We start from the raw sequence: 17,463 nt of genomic DNA, 5'->3' as shown, positions 1-17,463 counted from the left end.
AAGCCACCAGCTGGGTGAGTCAGGTGGCTGTCTCCTGCCAGGGCGTGGGGACAGGCTCATCTTCCAGAGAGGCACTTGTGGGGTGAGACACCGTCCCCTGTGACCGGCTGGCTGACTGCCCCTGGGCTTGCTTACCATCTCTCCAGAGCTGAGGCTGGTCCTTAAGCGTTGAGATCACTCACTCTTCTGGGTGGCATCTGGGCTGGTTTTAAATTCTCCTCTGTCTCCTGCAATTTATCACCCGGCTAGGAAGCTGCCCGGTGTCCTGACGGGACCTGTGTGTCCCGTGTTTTCTCAGCTTTGGCTGTCACTGACTTCGCGACGATGGCAAGGAGGGAACGGCTCCAACTGGAGAGAGCAGTGGCCCCGACACGACATGTGTCTGTATTACACGTTGGCAGTCGAGGTTCCTCCTGACACTTTCAAGCACTTGGGAATCCCGATTCACTCCCCTGGGAAATCCAGCGTCCCGCCTTGCTGTGTGGGTGTGCCTTTGACTTCCCAAACTGCTCTGCAAGCATGAAGCTCTCAGCTCTGTCCAAGGGTTTCCCAGCGCCTTTTTGTTATTATTGGAATGCAGAGGGACTCAGCTCCGCTTCCTGGACCTTTTTTAAGGTTCAGGGAAACAATTCCTCCTCCTCCTCTTCCAGCTTCTTAGTTGATGGCCAAAGGATGAAAGGACCCCTAGGTCAGTGGTTCCCAAATGGTGAGCCACAGATGAGTGGTGATCTGAAAAGAGCCAGAAAAAAAAAAAAAAAGTTCAATGTAGCCGTGATTATTAATAGTTTCAAGTTGCCAGCTGCCATTGCCTGAAAAGAACTCTTCTATATTCTGAGATAATGTTCCTTTTTCCTTTGGGATACTAAGATGTCCTTTCTTTTATGAAAGGGAGGGATGGTAGCTATGAAATTCTCCCTTGGCCAAAGAGGGTGGTAACCTCATGAGTCCCCAACCCCAGTGTTTTGGAAATACTATGGATCCTTGAAATCTGATAGTCTGGGGTCTGGATCCACAAGGTACTCTGAAAGGCTCACTTCAGGAAATAGCCTCACTCCTCACATATTTCCTTCCCCATGGTGGCTGATGGCCAGGAGAGAATAACAACAAAGTCATTTTTTGTCTGTGTCTGCTGTGGTCCAAATGATTTTCTAAACACTTTAGCTATATTCACACCTGTAATCCTCCCAACAGTCTGAGGAGGTCTATGTTATTATTATACCCCTTTTACAGATTAGTGAATTGAGGCCAGGAGCAGTTAAATAACACAGCTAGTAAGGTGCAGGGCTGGGATTCAAACCCAGGCCCCCGGGAACAAGGATAATTCTCCAAAAAACGATGTCTTAAATGACATCCAGTGGGGAAAAGATGCGTGCTTGTATTTTCAAGGAATAAGCCTTGGAAACACAAAGGTCTGTGGGAGGGAGAACCCTGGGATGTAGCGATGCTGAAGGAACCTTAGGGGGCAGCATGTTGGAGCCCAGGCCATAATGGGACATGGCAGCCAAAAGATCAATACAATTTAGGGTTGCCAGCTCCAAAACAGCTTAATGCGGAATGAGGGCCAGGGGCACACCACTCCGCCTCTGCCTCCCCACTTTTCCTCTCCTCTCACACCAGCTTCCCCCCACGGAGTCTCATCAGAATGGCTCCGGAGCACGGCATTTGTTTGACCATCTCATTACCAGAGAGAGAGACACACACACACTGAGAGAGAAGAGAAAAACAACACAAATGATTAAGGCCTGGCGGAATTTTCTTCTATGGGAAGACAGAAGGGTTGGTGCTGTCAGCTTCCCCAGATCAGTGGAGCCTGACAAGGAAGGGAAGGAGGGAGGGAGGGAGGGAGGGAGGGAGCCCTTCGGGGAGGGGCCAGGCTTCATGCAAGGAGATAGCACATCCCAGGGAGCCCCCTTTTGTACAGTAACCACATTCTGCTGAGAGCTCACATGTATCACCTCACTCAACCTTCCCAAGCACCCTGTTAGTCCATTTGCAGATGAGGAAATGGAGACTCATGGAGGTCTCGGGACATGCTAAGGTCACACAGCTAGTAAACACGGAGCTGGGATTCCACCCAGGTTTGCCTCACTCCATGGTCCGTCTGGTCTTAGCCACTTTTTTATACTGAGGTTACCTGGCTGCTGGCCCCCATTCCTCATGCCTCCTGCCCTGGGCCTCCTACACTTTATCCCATTTTCTGTACCAAGCAGAGAGTTTGCACAAAGATGCTGGAAACTTTTGAGACTATAGAATAGACTCATCAATGTCAGATAGCTTCGTGAACACAATGGAATCTGTCACCATTGGGCACAACACTTCAGCGGAGGCTGTGGAAGAGGCAGACATGCCTGGACTCTACCCGGGGAGGTGTGAGCACTTGTTATTGAGCTTCCCCAGTTCTAATTTTGAAAATCGGCTGCACGCGGAGGAGTGATACCCAGGGTTAATTCACGCCTTCTTGGTAAATGCCAGAGTAGCTTAAATAATGAAGGCGGGAGGCATAAGATGTCTGGAGAAAGTGAATTCGTAAATTGATAGGGCAGGTGACTTTAGTTTGCTATTTTCCTGTAAGCAGTAAAGGCCCTCTTACTGCATCTCTTGAGGGTCCCACAATTTGGGATTTGACTTTAGGTGGACTCAGGATGATGCCCAAATTGTACGCTAATCAAAACATTTAGTTCCCAGGAGAAGCAAAGAGGAGGGCAAGAGAGAAACTCCCCACGGTGTTCTGTCTTGGCCCGGGCAGGGAGCCTCTTAGGCCAGCTGGACACAAAGGCAGCAACATGCTGACAGACGGCATCCCAAAGAAAGACCCGTGATGGCCAGCCTTGGTAGTAAAGCCAGTTAAGGCTCCACAGGCCCTTCCCCAACCTGCCAGAACTGCCCACCATAGCTCTAACCTCCAGCAGAATGCCAGACTGACTCACTTAGGTATTCATCATACATCTCTCCCTGCTGCCAACCTGGGGCCTTACTTTTATCTGTAAGGACTGACAAAGCTGGATTCATGGCATATGATTCAAGACATTGGGCCATACCTTTGGAGCAACTGAGAGCTACTCTTGGAAGATTAAGGCTCCAGTCTTCAGTGGAACATTTATTACCTGTGTGACTTCAGGCAAGGGATCTCACCTTTCTGAGTCTCAGTTTCCTAATCTGTATAATGGGGTTAATGATACCCAACTTACAGTGTTCTGAGGATTAAATAAAACACAAATGGTGGGAATGTAAAATGGTACAGCTGCTATGGAAAACAGTATGACGGTTCCTCAAAAAATGTAACATAGAATTACCATATGATCCAGCAATTCCACTTCTGGGTATGTATTCAAAAGAATTGAAAGCTGGGGCCAGGTGTGGTGGCTCACGCCTGTAATCTCAACACTTTGGGAGGCCGAGGTGGGTGGATCACCTGAGGTCAGGAGTTTGAGACCAGCCTGGCCAACGTGGTGAAACCCTGTCTTTACTAAAAATACAAAAAAAAAAAAAACCGGGTGTGGTGCTGCATGCCTGTAGTCCCAGCTACTCGGCGGCTGAGACAGGAGAATCGCTTGAACCCAGGAGGCGGAGGTTGCAGCGAGCCTAGATCACGCCACTGCACTCCAGCCTGGGTGACAGAGCAAGACTCCGTCTCAAAAAAAAAAATTGAAAACAGGGACTCGAACAGATAATTTATACACCCATGTTCATAGTAACCTTATTCACGGTAGCTAAAAGGTGGAAGCAACCCAGGTGTCCATCAGTGAGTGAATGGATAAACAAAATATGGCAGATGCTGGGCGTGGTGGCTCACCCCTGTAATCCCAGCTCTTAGGGAGGCAGGGGCAGGAGGATAGCTTGAGCCCAGGAGTTTGGACCTGCCTGGGCAATATAGCAAGACCCTGTTCTTAAAATTTTTTTTAAAGAGGTATATCCATACAATGGAATATTATTCAATCTTAAAAAGGAAGGAAATTCTGACACAAGCTATAAGATGGGTGAACTTTGAGAACATTACGCTAAGTGGAATAAGCCAGCGGCCAAAGGACAAATACTGTATGGTTCTACTTATATGAGGCATCTGGAGTGGTCAAATTGATCGAGACAGAAAGTAGAATGGCCGTTGCCAGGGTCTGGGGAAGGGGGAGGGGAATTTGTGTAATGGGTATAAAGTTTCAGTTTTGCAAGATGAAAAGAGTTCAGCAGACAGATGGTTATGATAGCTACAGAATAATATGAATGTCTTAATGCCACCGAACCAAACACTTAAAAATAGTTAAGATGGTAAATTGTATGTTATGTGTATTTTACCACAATTGAAACACACACACACGCACAAGCAGCCAGAAGAGTGCCCGGCAGGTGCTCAGGACACACTGACTTATTTTAAGAGCACAGTTGTGATTTTCAACAAAGCAACATCAATTTGGGTATTATTTAATTTTAAAAATAATACAGTGCCAAAAAGCAGATATAGAGGAAATGGAGGGAGAAAAGGGGGGAGGTGTGGCTATAGACATAGAATTAGAAAAATACAAATCATCAATTTGTTGTATGTTTGGATACACAAGCTGGAGGTGGCCCAAATACCCAACATCTGGGATTTAGGATTGTGGAAAGCGCAAGCATCCTTTTGTGTGGCCACTCTGAATTCTTGTTGGCTGCCCTGCCCATCTAAGTTTAGTGGAGGGGCCCGTAAGGTTTTGCCAAAGTCTAAGTTGCAAGGAGGGCCCAGAGTGATGGCGGAGAGAGGCCAAGACAGTCCAGAGCCCCCTCCCTCCCAGACCCAGCTTCCGGAAGTCCCTTTCTTTATCACCTGCCTAGGAGTGGCCTCTGAACAGTGTTTTTGGCTCAAAGGTGAACCTGAAAAGAAAAGAGTCCAAGATACTGATCCCAAGATTGGCTCCTGCTGAGCTGGGAAGAGGTAGGGCACAGCTGTCTCTTCCTTTTAGGCTCAAGCCACACACTCTCTATAATACCGCAGGAAGGAGCAAGTGAGATGGATTCCAGGAGGCTTGAGATGCTAAAGCCGGTTCTCAGACTTGAGAGAGCATCACAATTACCTCGAGGATTTGTTAAAAACAGAACACTGGACACCTCCTGGAGTTTCTGTTTCCACAGGCCTGGGGCAGGGCCTGAGAATTTGCATCTCTAACAGGTTCCAGGTGATGCTGACACTGCTGGCCCATTTCAGGACCACACTTTGAGAACCACTGGGCTAGAGCCTTGTCACTCGGTGTGGTCCTCAGACCAGCAACATGGACATCATCTGGATGTTTGGTAGAAATGTAGTGTCTCAGGCCCTCCTCCAAACCCTAGACCTGCCGAATCTGAATCTGCTCAGTAACAAGCCCCCAGGTGAAGTGTGTGCACACTTTGCTGGGAGAAATTGGTTTCCCTGCCTTCTACAGAGCCCCTGCCCTAAGCAGTGACCTTGGCCCATCACACCAGGGGTAGCCTGTCAGTGTAGCTCCACTGCCCATCACAGAGTCAGCCTAGAGTGACCTCCAAATGGATATCAGAAAAATGAATAATGATTCTTGGCCAGGCACAGTGGCTCTTGCCTGTAATCCCAGCACTTTGGGAGGCAGAGGTGAGTAGATCACTTGAGCCCAGGAGTTCAAGACCAGTCTGGGCAACATGGCGAAACCCATCTCTATAAAAATACAAAAATTATCTGGGCGTGGTGGTGTGTGCCTGTAATCTCAGCTACTCAGGAGGCTGAAGCAGGAGGATCACTTGAACCTGGGAGGCGGTGGTTGCAGTAAGTCGAGATGTCACCATTACACTCCAGCCTGGGCATCAAGAACGAAACCCTATCTCAAAAAAAAGAAAAAGAAAAGAAAAGAAAAAAAATACTACAAAGAAAAATGAATAATGATTCTTATTACAGCCACTTGTTGAATTCCTGAGTATATGCCAGGAGCTTTTTATACATTGTTTCACACATTTATTATAAAACCCCTGCAAAACCCATTTTATGGACAAGTAAACTGAGACTCCGATAGAGTGACTGCTTAGGAAACAGAAAAAGAACTTAAACTGTATGGCGATCTAGCTGGCTGTTTTCCAAGGTGCCAGGGGTTTAGCCTTTAGCCATTAGCCTACTTCTCTTCCTTTGTCCTCCCAAATGAGGCCCGAGGCGTAAGATGAGGAGAGCAGAAATCTTAACCAAGGGTTGAAGTGATTTATTACATAAGTCCAAGGAGGATACAGTGTGTCCAGAAACAGGCTTGACCCAGCGCTGGAGCACTTGAAGGAAATTTCTAGAGAAGCTGGACACGAAAGCGCTCATCAGCTGTGTCATTAAGCCCTCTAATGAGCTTGGCTAGGATGTGATCATTCACACAGCACAGGGCCCCACTTCACAGTTGGCGTGTGCAGTCACAGTTCCCTAGAGTTCTGGGGGTTCCTGAGTGGATCTGGTGGCCTGCCCAGCCTGCAGTCCAATTCCAAACTCCACTCTCAGTTATAAAAAGCAGGGGAATGGAGAGGGGAGGCCTCTAGGGGTGATGGAAGGCAAGTCTAGGGGAGCCTTTTAAAACCAATCTGCTCCTCCAGATAAAGAAAGCCTCCAAGCAGGCTGGAAGCCAAGAATTTAATTGTATTTATTTTTGCTATTACCTTATATTTAGGGCAAGGGATGTTGGTATTCTATTTATGGTAGTGGTATAAAGATTCCTTTTGTGATAAATTCATTTAAGTTTTTAAGTGAGTCAATTTAAAGGAAAGTATTAAGTGAATAAAGTCTAGTTGGCGAAACGCATGAAGGTAGACCCGGAAAATGTTTGAAGTTTATGCAATGACATCCCAGCCTTTCTTCTCCCCCATAATCATTATCTGCCCTGGATGGCAGCAAACTCATGACGACTCCTTGCAAAACTTCTCTCCAGAGTGAGTTAATCCTTCAGAAAGTACCTACTTACAGAAACCATTTATAACTGTGTCTGGAAACGACCCAGCACACAACAAAAGAATCCTTGAATAAAACAACCTTATGAATGATTGAAACAGTGTCCACCAACCCTCCTCCAAGAGAGGGTGGTCCCACCAAGAGGAGAGGATGCCTTAGGCCCAAGAAGACATTTCACCCCTGCAACACCACTAGATTAGACCCTCATCTCACCATCCTCTGAAGCTCCCTGCCTCTCTCTGGCGCATCTCCCCACACCATGTTTGTTGCATGGTTTCTTTCCTGTTTTTTAGCTTGTAGCTCCTTGAAGGCTAGGACCGTTTCAGATGTGTGCCCCATTGTACTTCCAGCTCCTGCTACAGTGCCTGGTAGAAAGTAGGTGCTCTTTTGGAGAAAGAAGGGAAGGAAGGAGGGAAGGGATGAAGGGGAGGGAGTAAGTTCCTTGAGGGAGGCTGAGATAGGCCCCAGTTACTGATATTCTAGGATCACTTACATATTTCTCTCTATGGCCAAAGGAGCAAAAAATGTGGTAGGGGCCATATTAGCTCCCTGTGCAATTGTCCGATTTGAAATCCACTGAGTTCCATTTTATTTATTTACTTATTTGTTTATTGAGATGGAGTCTCACTCTGTCGCCCAGGCTGGAGTGCAATGGCGTGATCTCAGCTCACTGCAACCTCCACCTCCTGGGTTCAAGCAATTCTCCTGCCTCAGCCTCCTGAGTAGCTGGGATTACAGGTGTGCACCACCACGCCCGGCTAATTTTTGTATTTTTGGTAGACAGGGGTTTCACCATGTTGGTCAGGCTGGTCTTGAGTTCCTGACCTCATGATCTGCCCGCCTTGGCCTCCCAAAGTGCTGGGATTACAGGCATGAGCTACCACGCCCAGCTGAGTTCCGTCTTATTTAGAGAAGACACCAACTTTCATTTTTGCCCCTCATTTCATGTAGAAAGACCAGCCCACAGTTTAAGTAAGTATTCCTAACAGGCTAATCCACAGTTCTATATGGGCTCTGAGGTCTCGTGCACAGAAGCCAAAGGACTGGAGGGATGTGTCCAGAATTGGGAATCAGGCGAGCTCGCTCCAGGCAGGCTGAGATCAAGCTGATAACAAGGAGATTAATAAGAGCCTGCAACCTCCCCAGTCTTGTATTAGGGAGGAGGGTTTTCCAATCAATGCTGGTCTGGCTGGCTTAATGATACCTAATCTTACCTTTTGAAGCTCACGCATTTGGGAGTTGAGATCAATTGAGATAAAATAAAGTAAAATGTGTTGACTTTGGGATTTTTAGTCTTCATCAGAGTCCCATTGTGTAGTGTTGTTTTTATTTTCTGTCTTGGAAATAGGCAGAGATTAGCTGCTGGAGAGGGTTGTTCTGTCTGGACTAGGTGGTCTATTTACTTTTGTTCTGCCTTTTTTCATTTTCCGCTCAATGATTCTTCACGAGGGAAGGGCCCATTTCTTTCCTGTTCATTTCTGTATAGCCAGTGCATGACACCTGGCAAATGCTCAGTAACTATTTCTCAAATGCAGTATTGCAGCATCACCAGCACAGACTGTGTGCCATGAGCTGCCCTGCTGGAAAAGCCAATCTGCTCCTGATTCGGTGCAGAAACAGCAGCCTTATAAGGCACTCACAGTGCCCCTGGAGAAAGGCGTCAGGACGGTTTCCTGGTACCTGTTTTCTGTGACGGTTACCATGAGCCTTGTGCAGTCATTGCAAAGCTGTGTGTGAGCAAAATGCATCTGATCCATTTTACAGGTGCTTACAAGCCCTGTGCTGAGTGCTGGCAACTGAAAAGATGAGTACAGCTTAGGGAAGGTGCTCATGGAGTTTGTGATCTGGTGGGGAAGCATGTTGTGTAATGATGAGGAATGTGTCTGGAGGTGAGAGTTTGGGGGTCTGGGCTTTGGTTGTGGATTTGCCACCAGGCCATTGCCCTAAGGGCAGGCTCTGACATCTTCGGGCCTCAGTTTTCCCATTTATAAAAAGTGGTCTTAATGGACCCACAGGTCTTCACTTACTCTAGAACAACAAAACTGGGCAGCTCTCTCAAGGCGTTTTCCTGTGGGGTGGAGTTCAGCCTCACTGGAAATAGCAAGTCCATTTGCTGCTATGCCTCTAAATTCCTTGCCCTGAAATTTTAGAGCAGGGCAATAAATAGGTGTTGGTCTATTTTCACCTACCACCTGCTCTACATTAAAAAGAAAAGAAAGCTGCTATATGGCAAGAGGAAGACAAGCTAATATACTGGGTATCTGCTCTTTGCCAGGCACTGCATTTGACATTTTCACGTCTCAGTAGAACATCCTGATAAACTTGCAGGACGGGGAGCAATAGCATCCTCATTGCTGCACCCTTCAGTCCACTTAGAGGACCAGTGCATCACAGCGGAATTGGTGTTCCCGTTAAATGACATCCTGTATACCAAGTTTTAGAAAAGCACATGAGTGCACGTAACGGGATGCAGAAAAGGTATTTTCAAGCATAGTTAAATGTAGTGATTTTGGAAGCCTTCTTCACTTAGCTATCAGGAAAATTCATTATCACCAACAAACATCTTATGAGAGTAGTGTATCAGCCTAATTGCCATCCCTGACCTCCCATGGTGAGCTGACAGGTAATAAAAACAAAAATAACAATAGCGTGCTCATAGTACTGATGATTCCTGCCATAGGAGCTCCAAAGAGGGGGTTCCCTACCAAGGACTGGGGATGAGAGAAGGCAGGATTTGGGGGCTTGAAGGAAGGGCCCAAGGACTTGAACTGGAAAAAGAATGACATTGGTGACCTAGATGGAGAGAATGGCCAGAAAGGAAGTTTCCCATGTACAAGGAAGACTGTTCTCACATTTGAGACGTGGCTGCCACAGACTCTGGCAGTGCCTAGAGGTGGAGGAAAGTAGGGGAGGACAGAGGGCTTGGAGCCAGGCTGTCAAGGGCCGAAGAACTCAGACTTGATTCTTTGAGGGTTCCTGGTTTAACATGGAGTCCAGAGACCTCTAAAGAATCTGTGATGGGGTTCAGGAGATCCACAAACCCCTTGAAATTGTAGGCATTTTTCTGAGCAGATGGTTCAAACGTTTCAAAGGATTCCCAAAGGGACCCACAAAAACATAAGAGGAGCCACTGTGGACAGTTGGGAACCTTGAAGTGCTTTGACCAAAGGTATGTGCAGACGATGCATCAGTTGCTTGGAGGGGGCAGGTGCCGAGAAGACCACCATGGGAGTGGCACTGAGGGCTGGGCCGGGGTGTTGAAAAGGAGGAGGGAGTTAGGAAGCCATGATTACGAAGAAGAAATGACAGCTCTCCAACACTCTGGGGACAGCCAGTAACGCCTGCATGAACAACTGAGCCCACTGTGGGTGCAGGACATCAGAGGGGAAGCTGTGTGTTATGGGGTGTTGAAAAGGAGGAGGGAGTTAGGAAGCCATGATTACGAAGAAGAAATGACAGCTCTCCACCACTCTCGGGACAGCCAGTAACGCCTGCGTGAACAACTGAGCCCACTGTGGGTGCAGGACATCAGAGGGGAAGCTGTGTGTTATGGTCCTATAGTGAGTTTGGTTTTAAACATGATTATTTTAAGAGGCTGAGTTTATCTATGTGGAAATGAAGACATTTAAAAATTATTAAGCCACCACTTACTGGAGCAACTAGGGGATAAGAGGGCAGCAGAACCACCCCTCTTTCATTTTATAGGTACAGCCACTGAAGCCCTGAGATAGAAAGTGACTTGTCCACAATCACCTCAATGGTGGGCAGCTGGGGACCAATTCATAAGAGAATAACAGGAGAGAAGTTAGGCTGGAGGTTAGGCTAGATCCGAAACCCTCTGGGGGAGATGGCAGTTGAAGCTCTTAGTGTAGATAAAATCTCTAAAGTAGAAAAGACCCCAGGATTAAGCTTGGGTCTTTGCTCTGATTTAGAGAATCGGAAACAGAAACCAAGGTAGCAGAGGCCATGCAGAAGGGCAGTGAGGGAAGTACGCGACAACCAAGAGGAAGAAGCAAGGCAAGACAGGCAGGTGCTCCCGGCGGAGGGTCCTTACAGAGGAGGCCTCAGGCCAGGTTGTCAGCAGATCCCCAGTGGCATTTGAGAGACCTCCTTCCTTGGAATTGTGGGGTGAAGCGAGATTCCAAAGAGAGGTCCCTGATAAAGGGGCCAGTGAGGGCAGACTGGCCTTGCCAGAGGTGTGAAAAGGAAGGAGAAGTGGGTGAGGGGTGGAGGCAGGCAGGAGAACAATATTTTACAATAAAAGAGTGCATCTGTAACAATAACTAAAGAAATGAGAGGAGGGAAGGAAAGGGGGAGAGGTTCAATGATACGGTCACAGTCAGGTGAAAATGAGACCAAATGGCAGAGGTGGGGAGGGGAAGAGGAGGGATGAAGGTTCAGACCATCTGCCTTGGTGAGCAGGGCCTGGAAACGTGGTGAATTTTAAAGGAGGGACGATTGGGATCCTCTAACCCATTAGGCTCTTCTTGCCTTTCAAGTTGTGGCCCACGCAGACCTCTCTGCCTGATATTCTTCCCACAGCCCTTTGCAAAGCTGGTTCCCCATCTTCCTTCAGGGTTCTGACAGATGCCATCTCTTGAAACAGCCCTTCCTGTCCGCTCCCCAGTATGCATGCAGTCTGGTATCCACCACCACTTGCCTCTGTGTTTTTTTGTTCTGTTTGTTTGTTTGTTTGTTTTGAAACAGGGTCTTGCTCTGTCACCCAGGCTGGAGTGCAGTGGTGTGATCTTGGCTCACTGCCTCCCAGGTTCAAGCAAGTCTCATGCCTCAGCCTCCCAAGCAGCTGGGATTACAGGCGCACGCCACCGCACCCAGCTAATTTTTTGTATTTTTAGTAGGAATGGGCTTTCACCATGTTTGCCAGGCTGGTATCAAACTCTTGGCCTCAAGTGATTCGCCCACCTCGGCCTCCCAAAATGCTGGGATTACAGGCGTGAGCCACTGCACCTGGCCCTTGCCCCTGTTTTCTTCTCAGCATTGCCCAGTAATGGGTAGGTGTTTATAGCTCTGTTCCTTTGCCGGCTGGTGTGGAGTGGGGGGTGGGGGTGGGTGAGTGTGTGTTTGTTTCATGTCCCCAGATTTCTATTTTAAGCACCTTCAGACTGGAGACTATTTGTCTCCATTCCCACTGCGACCCCAGAGCCCTCCTCAGTGCCTGTTGCAGAGTAGGTGCTCCATAATGCTCGAAAAAGAAAGGCATGTTAATTGAAACAAAAAGAAGGGAAGGTAGAACTCAGCCATCACCTATCCTCCTCTCAAAAAGCTTTTAATCAGGACAGTAATTACATTAAAATGAAAATAGCATCTGCCAGCTGTTGATATGTTTTCATGACCTCTTTCACTCTTCACAGTTCACCCTTTTGAAGGAGTGAGGAAACTCAGTCTTGAATATTCTGCGAGTTAAGGTGGAGCTAGGGACCATACTGAAGACTGTGTTCTCGTTTACCACCTCATTTTATAGTATTGTATCAAAGAGGCATGTTTGTCAAGAAAGCAGGGAGGCCATATCCCATTTCCACCCTCCTCCTGGCCAGGGGGTGGGCAGCTTCTGCACATCCTCACCACACACTTACTGAAGTACAGCCCTGTTCCAGATGTGCCCCCGGGAAGCCCTTTGTGTGCCAGGGTGCTTGACACGTGCATGTGATCTGCCCAGGACAAAAGGGTTAAATCTCCTGTCCACTTGTCAGGCCCCTGTGGTCATGTGGAGAAGTCGGCAGGGAAGAATTCTCTCTGCCTTTGGATTCTTCTAATCCCTAGAGAGCGGCAGATAATCCCTTTTCACTCTGGCCCTCTTTCTTGAAGTTTTCTATAAGAAATTGATGGCAGGAGTGTGGGGAGAGGGTGAGGCTCTGAGGCAGCCCCGGATGTGATGCCCTCAATGACACCTTCAGCCATTGCCCTCAGGGCACCGTCTACAGCCACCAGCCCAGACCTTGGGGGCTAATAGGCTGTGACTTTCATGCCCCCTCCAGGCCCAGCCGAAAGTGGGAGTCTGTGCTGATACTCAGGGCAACAGGAAAAGCAAAGGAGGGAAGGACCCATTGATTCTTCTTTGTACCTCTCTTCTGTGGGTGTTCAGAACAGAAGCCAGCCTCTCCGCCTTCTGCACAGCCTGAACATCCTGATGGAATCTGCTGGAAATATTCAAAGCACAGGGCCAGAACTGCCAAGAAGGAAGGCAGAGGAATAAAATCACAGGGGACAACCCCAGGTCCCTGCACACACTCCCTTGTCCTGACCTGGCTTCGTACCTCTGCCTCTCGAATCTGGCTGGGTGAAGCTCTGGCGTCTGTCTGGAGTCAGGTGTAGTGACCCAGGTACATTGGCTGCCTGGCCCTGTCCTCTGGCTTCCCTTGTCAGTCTGTTCCTGTGACACTACATTCCGGTTTTGACTCAGCTCAGGTTCTGACAAGCCCCCACCCCAACCTCACCTTTGCACCTACTTCCCAATTTGGAGACAATCTGTCAGACGGAGGTGTATTCAAATCCCCCCTAGAGCTCCCTCCTCACTGTCAACCTTGGCTTACGATGCTTAACATCTCTAAGTCAATTGGAGGAAGAAAAATGCCAAACTCATAGGGTTGGGACAGGGATGAAAGGAGTAAATCCACAGCAGGGACTGCCATGTGGCAAGGGCCCAGGCAGCATTAACTCTGGTAATAATTACTCCTCTCAACATCCATCCGTCTGAGCAAGGTTCTTCTTATGCTTGCATCCAGACACCTGATTCTAGCATCAAGCTGGTCACATCCCTGGGGCCACCATCCTCTCTATGACCCATCACCACCCCACCCGCACCCACCACAAGCTATCGTGGCATTAGTTGGATGCAGCCATTTCCCATGCCCTAAGTCAACATGGCTAGAGTTAATTTCTTCCACCCTGAACACATATTTGGGCTTTCCCCTAGCCAATCAGGAAGTGGTTCACAGGGAGGACCCAAGAGGCAGAACCTCTCCTCTGCCCCCTTTCCTCCCCAGAGCCCTGGACTCCTAAAAGAGCATGGCTGGGAAAAGTGCGGACAGAGGTCATGGCTGATGCCTGAAGACACCTGGGGCTGTTACCCTTCCAGAGGCCAGGGCTGGCTTCCTCTTCCTAGTCTATCTGTTGGTCCTCAGCAAGCCCAGGAAGCAGCCTCATCAAGCGTCTTAGGAAGCATGGAACTCCTAAGCTTTTGTTTCTGAACATTACAGGGGAAAAGGACCATGCCCCTGGGTGTTCCTCCTTCTGCTTCTGCTTGATTTTATCAATAAGCATCTGGTCAGCTGGGACTGAGAAGGGGCAAGAAACTAGCATCTCTGCCACTTCCTTAGGGCCTGCAGTCCTAATGTACCTGGCACGGGAGGGGCTTCTGAGTCAGGGAAGTTTGTGGAGAAAGTGACATGAGCTGAATTTTGCTAATTGATAGGATGAGTCTAGGGATCTTAAACCCAAATGCCTTTAGGATCCAGGCAAGTCACAGACGTAAGTGATGACGCTCAGTGTAAGACAGTAGGGAGTAGTGTGGGCTGTAGAAAAATGTAGCATATGCACCCCCCCACCCCCACAACGAGAGGACACAGATACTTCCCAACTCCAGCAATGACTATGGTTCAGTGTTACCAGATCTTCTGTTTAAAAGGAGCCAGAAATGAGGCTATTTTATAACGACTAGTCTCTTGAGTTTTAAACAGTAGCCTCTGATTTTGAAAAGGTTGAACATGCAAGCTCCTGAACACATGTTTAGGCCAGATACGACCCAGGGCTGGCAGTTTATAAACTCTGAGGTCAGCAAATGAAAAATAGAACAAGGGATTCCAGAGAGAGGGCACGATATTTAAAGACACAGGCTTGTGAACTGAGTCACACATTCCAGAAACTGTCCCTTGGTAGGAGGTGGATGTGTGGAAAAGAAGATGAGGCTGAAGGCGCAGTTCAGAAAGGGTCTCTGTGCCATGCTAAGGAATCTGAACCTGATTCTGAAAGCTGCAGGGGTCGGTCAGAGACCCTGAAGAGTTTAAAGGAGAGAGAGGCACGTGGCACACTGCATTTCGGAAAGCTGTGTCTGTGTAGGGGGGCGCTGGCAGATAAGCAGTCTCTGCACATGGGCAGATAAGACAGAGGCACAGGAGAGATTCATGGCAGAGGGATGAGGGCACTGGCACTCACCCTCAGGTGGGCGAGCTCAAATCTGGAGGCTGGGGGACACTTGAAGGTGGGGTGGGGGTTTAGTGAGGGAGAGTGGGGAGTGTGGACATCACCCTGATTCTGAATGAACTAGGGGTGGCTGCCATTCCCTGAGAGGACACCGGGAGAGACAGGTGGAAGGGGTGGAGGTGGGTGGGAGGTGCGTGGAGACGGCCAGGATGTGCTGTGACTGGAGCCAGGACTGAGGTGTCCAGAGGCAAATCAGACACGGAGGGACAACGGAAGCAGGGTTTGGAAAAGCAGCGCGTGCAACGGGCACACTCACACCAACCCCAGCATCCTGAGAGGCTGGGAAAGAGAAGTTCAAAGAAAACCCAGAGAAAGTGTTGCCAGAGGATGAAGGAGGCGGGAGTCTATGGCCTAAGGGGTACTTCAGGGTCGTGCTCAGGTCACTGGCAGAGCAGAGAGAACGTGCCGTTGGACCTGCTCCAGGAGAGATGGGGACATGCTGCAAGGGTCTCCATGCCAGGGTCCCACTGGGGTTCAGTCCTGCACAGCCCCGTGGATGGTGGGCAGCCCTCACCCACCTCCTGGCCATGTGATCTTCGGATGTGCCTCTTGTGCTGAAGAAAAGAAAATGCACATGTCCACTCCCCAGCGGGCCCCCCTCTGAACGGGCCCCCAGCACTCCATCCATGAAAGCAGCAGGGGCAACAGCAGGCAGTGTGGTTCTACCACACTAGCACACTCCACTTTCTGTTCTCCACTGATTCTTATTTCTCCCTAATGGACTGCCCTGTTCAAGACCAACTTACCCGAGGACAGCTCTTCCAAGGGGACTTGTCAAACTCCACAGGCAGCAACTGGTTTGTTCCTTTCCAAAGGGCAGTAGCCATCACCTTCAACAATACTGCAACTAACATCCACATCTGTGCAGTCCTTCTTATTTTAATCCTACAGCAGGACCCCAGTTGACAGAGGAGGACATCAAGACTGAGAGAGGTCTAGGGCTGCAAAACTAGAACCCATCAGGGACCAGAACTCCAGTCCCCTCTGCCGGTGGTCCCATCCATCCTCCTTCCATCTGACACCAGGGCTTCCTGAGTGGTCACCACCATGGCCACTGGAGCAGAGGAACTGGCCACTGCTTAGAACCAGGCAGGTGGGGAAGGGGACACATCAAATACCCAGAAGAAAAGTGACTTCAAAGTCCTCCCCAAACTGAGTGCCCTCCAGAAATTCTCTCACGAAGAGGCTGCAGCTGACATTCACAGGGATGCTGTGTCCGAATGCGGGTACATCAGGAAGGGAATAAAAGAGAGGGAAGAAAGCCTGCTTGAAAGCAGGGGTCTTTCAAGTCCCCTCGAGGCAGGCTCAAGAGCAAAGCATGGCATGCTGGATGGGCATTCTGCTTCTCTTTAAAGAGCATGGATTTATCCATACCATGTGACATGAATGAAATGAGTTTTCAGGGCTGCCAACCTCTTGGTTAAGGTTCTGTGTAGTATATTTCTCCTACAATAAAAAAGGAAAAATGACATCTGAGGTTAACAATGTATCTGCGGTGCGAGGCCCAGTGACTGTCAGTAATGGTCGCTGAATAAACTGAGCAATGGCAGATTGCATGAATTTTCATATAAAACTGCTCCTATGCATCGCTTTGAGTGGCTGGGTCACGTCTTATCCTTATAGTGTAATGTGAGTGGAGAGTCTAGCTTGAATATTTTCCCACTTAGCTAACTTGTCACCTCACAACTGTTTGCTGAGTAACCCTTGCTTCCTCTTAATTCTCTGGGGCCTCCTGGACGTATATTAAATCCTCCTGGGCAGGAGGTGAAGGGCAGGATGCGGGGAGCCACTTTCTGCAGGCATGGGAGGTTGGGCTTCATGCAGACCACGATCAAATCCTTGCTCTGCTGCTTTGCTTGCTGGGTGACCCTTGGCAAATCACTTAACCTTTTTGAGCCTGGGTGTCCTATTTCCAAAACCAAGTCAGAAATAAAAAAGTTACTATGGGCCAGGCATGGTGGCTCACGCCTATAATCCCAGCACTTTGGGAGGCTGAGCCCAGCGGATCACTTGAGCCCAGGAGATCAACACCAACCTGAACAACATGGCAAAACCCAAACTCTACTAAAAATAACAACAACAAAAAAATATGGGGCATGGTGGCACATGCCTGTAGTCTCAGCTACTTGGGAGGCTGAGGTGGGAGAATCAGCTGAGCCTGGGAAGTTGAGGCTGCAGTGAGCCATGATCACGCCACTGCACTCTAGTCTGGGCAATGGGAGTGAGACCCTACCTCAAAAAAAAAAAAAAAAGCCTTTGGTAGAGTGCCTGGCACATGGAGGGGCTCAAGAGAATGAAGTTCTTAATATTTTTAATTGATGTCTTGGAATCTGCATCCCTGTCTAAGGAAG

At 48.7% G+C, this 17,463-nt stretch overlaps 1 protein-coding gene and 1 non-coding gene across 3 annotated transcripts in view; both read left to right on the top strand.

Moving 5' to 3' along the window:
- ST8SIA2 (ST8 alpha-N-acetyl-neuraminide alpha-2,8-sialyltransferase 2) overlaps positions 1-17,463 on the top strand; it is a 75,908-nt gene that overhangs the window by 7,587 nt on the left and 50,858 nt on the right. The gene's annotated exons all lie outside the window — the stretch shown is intronic.
- Positions 16,432-16,566, top strand: LOC129483816 (small nucleolar RNA U109). Its single transcript, XR_008658304.1, has one exon. It is a non-coding gene; the product is annotated as a small nucleolar RNA U109 (small nucleolar RNA).

This window comes from Symphalangus syndactylus, chromosome 5 (genome assembly GCF_028878055.3).
Source record: "Symphalangus syndactylus isolate Jambi chromosome 5, NHGRI_mSymSyn1-v2.1_pri, whole genome shotgun sequence".
In the NCBI taxonomy this organism is placed as follows: domain Eukaryota; kingdom Metazoa; phylum Chordata; class Mammalia; order Primates; family Hylobatidae; genus Symphalangus; species Symphalangus syndactylus.
Note: the sequence above shows the minus strand (reverse complement) of the source record. Positions and strands in the feature narration are given on the sequence as shown.